Source organism: Clytia hemisphaerica, unplaced genomic scaffold (genome assembly GCF_902728285.1).
Source record: "Clytia hemisphaerica strain Z4C2 unplaced genomic scaffold, Clytia hemisphaerica genome assembly, whole genome shotgun sequence".
NCBI lineage: Eukaryota > Metazoa > Cnidaria > Hydrozoa > Leptothecata > Clytiidae > Clytia > Clytia hemisphaerica.
The window spans coordinates 32,584-35,766 of record NW_027104568.1 but is presented as its reverse complement, the minus strand read 5'-3'; the positions used below and the strand labels follow the sequence as shown (position 1 = coordinate 35,766).

The window sequence follows — 3,183 nt, the reverse complement described above, 5'->3', positions numbered from 1 at the left end:
AACTTTAAATGCTGGAATGTGACCCATCGGGTGAAGGCAAATTGTAAGTGGCATTTAATATTGGTAAGTAAAATTCATTGAAGTATATTATCACTTCCGATGTTGTACCACTCATTTCGGAAGAAATAGACCTGAAATGTAAAGATGTGACCCATCGGGTAAAGGTGAACTGTGAGTGGCATTTAATGTTTGGTTATTTCATACTTTTCTTTCAACTACCTGCCCTCCTTTATGACATGTTCAATGCAACGAAAAAGAGACGTTTGGTTTGTTTTAGACTCGAGAGACGCTAACGGTATCGAGGACTTCAAGACGGAAGTTCTGGATATCGAGGATTTGTAAGGAATTTTAATACTTGACTTTCATATTTTTAGTATTTTTTTACTAGAATCATTGCAATTAATAAAATTTGTTTTTTTTGTGGGAAAAATCAACCTTCTTATAATGTATTCCAGAAGAAAACAGTTACATGTTGTTGTTTTTCTAAGAAGTCGTTATATTTGCTTTTTTAATAATCGAATTTCATTTTTAATTTTTTCAGGCAGTTGGAAGATTAATTGGTTGATTTGGGTTATTTGATTGATTGTTGATGGATTTTGGTGCAAATATTTCATTAAAACTCAAGATGCTCAAGTGTATTTTCAGGTTGCTCGAAGATTGTGATGTAAATAAAGAATATATATTTCATTAAAATTCAAGATTATCAAGTGTATTTTCTGTCTCATCCCAAGTGTTTCAGTTTTCCTTAATATGAACAAGCTTCGATAATCAGTTTTTTTTTGGGGTTTTGAATTGCTGCTGTCAGTCGCCCTTTAAATTTGCTTCTCTTTTCAAGGGACTTTTAAAAAAGTTTTAAGGAAGATTCATTGAATTATAGTGTTAGAAAACTATGATTGAATCACTATATTTTGTATGATGGTGGATGGATATTCTTCAGAGCAAGTAAGTTTTACAACAACACTCACTCACGCTGATTCCTTGATATCTAAAAGCAGATTAGCTTGCTCTAAAAGTTTGAATCAACTCGAAAGATTTTCTGCATAATACTTGGCCAAAAAGGGTTCTATTTTCTGTTAACAGAGCATAACCCTATTTCTTTTGGAAATCAAAGGATTAGACTTCATTTTAAACATTTTTCCCAAAGACATCAAATTTAATTTTCTCACTTCCAAATACTACGTTTATTTTTACGGGAAATATTAATTATTTATAAAGCCACGCTTTAGACTCAAATCCACAATGCTCGTTGCAATGATCAAGAAAATTCTCATCAAAGACTATGGGAAGTACTAATACTAAAGTTGTAATCAAAGAAGCTACACTAGGTAAATTGTTTGTTTTCTTAATTTCATTTTCAGAAGATCTGCTGTGTGGTTTCACGATCGAACGTGCTTTTGAAAATTTGACAAGAGCCAACTGAAACGTCCTCGAATGATATCAAACTATCACAGTTACTTTTAATGGACCATTACTCCGTTATCACGTATACTACCAACAAGGAAGGAGTATTTGAAATTCTAACCATAAACTAAATTGAAAACACTTATAACACTATGGAATAAATGGTTGCATTTTGCAATACGGTCAGTGTCGAATTTCATTTTTCATTTGACTTTGATTGACTTTGAATGCAAAATTCCTGGGTTTACAAAGTTAATGGTACATTGATTAAGCTAGTTTACTTAAAAACATGGCAATAAAGTAAATCTGCGGAAATACCGAGAGATCCGGCTTTTTAACTTGAAGAAAAACTGCACACATGATCTAACTTTTTTATATTTAATTTTTCAGTTTGAGAACTTTTTTGAAATAAATTTTCGAGTAAATTACTAATTTATAGGATCCTCTTATTTTCCTCACTCTTGGAAACCATTTTTAAATATTTCCACTAGATAACGGGAGTACGTTTCATAGAGTCTAAAAACTATCAAAACATCAATTTTGTAAATTTTTGACAAAAAGCCTAAACGCGTCGTCTTCATTACTTTCTAGCATTTTCGATGGCCTCTTTTCAGACCTTTATCTAAAAACGGGTCTAATTAACACGAGATTGACACCCTTTTTCCTAGCTTGTTTACCTTCTGTTAAGATCATGTGTAAGATCCTTTTGATTCCACAAAACATTGACCACCATTTTTTTTCAGAGAAATACTTCAAAAAAAAATGGCCGAAATAATAAAACAACAATAATAGCCTAAATTTTTCTTTTTATCAAATCGACTTCTCGATTTTTACTGGTTTGCTAACTATTTTGTGGCTTTCAGATATCCTCTGACATAAACAAGATAAAACAAAAAAAGATTGAAGAATTGAAGAAAGAGATCATTTTGTTCTCGATAAGTTTGTTTTGATTGACAGACCTTTATCGTTTCAGATGTTGTACCTTTGATTAACAAAGAATTGACCGTTAAATGTGAAGATATGACCCATCGGGTCAAGGTAAATTGTAAGTGACATTTAATGTTTGGTTATTTCTTTCAACTACCTTCGCTCCTTTATGACTTGTTCTATGCAACGAAAAAGAGACTTTTGGTTTGTTTTAGACTCGGAGAGACGCTAACGGCGTCGAGGATGATTGATTGATGGATGATTTTGGTGCAAATGTTGAATATATTTCATTAAAACTCAAGATCCTTAAGGGCTCAGACCATAGTGAATTTTTCATAATTGCCGTGTTTAAAATGTGTTTTCTGACTGATGTAACCAACAAAACTATAACATGTTATACATTTTCTGTTAGACAAATTATTCCTGAATCTGAAAATTCAAAAATTGCATTGAAAAAATTTCATGAAGAATAAAATGAAGACATTTGCGAAGACAAGTATTCAAACTTTGAGGAGCTTATTTTCGGCGAAGAAAAAATACTTTGTAATTTTTTTTGCACTGGATGGTGTATCTTTAACCAAACTAACAAGCTTCTTCGTCTCAAAATCTTAAAAATAGTGGCTTTGATTAATTTTTCATCCCAATTCTTTGCACAAAAAGAGTCATTACTTTTGAAACATCGATTTACAAAAATTTTCCAAAAAAATTTTCGCTGGCAATTAAAAAAAAATTGAAATAGAAAGGTAAATCACCCTTAAAACATTAGCACTTTTGGTAAAAGAGGGTAATATAACATTTCTTTAACGTCTTTTTGAGGTTCATTAAAGTCATTTTTGTAATTTAATTGCTAATTAT

At 31.2% G+C, this 3,183-nt stretch overlaps 1 long non-coding RNA gene across 1 annotated transcript; it reads left to right on the top strand.

The window, feature by feature from the left end:
- Window positions 1-276: 276 nt before the first annotated feature.
- On the top strand, window positions 277-722 carry LOC136823420 (uncharacterized). The gene is made up of 2 exons (XR_010849025.1): window positions 277-338; window positions 542-722. It is a non-coding gene; the product is annotated as an uncharacterized lncRNA (long non-coding RNA).
- Window positions 723-3,183: the final 2,461 nt, after the last annotated feature.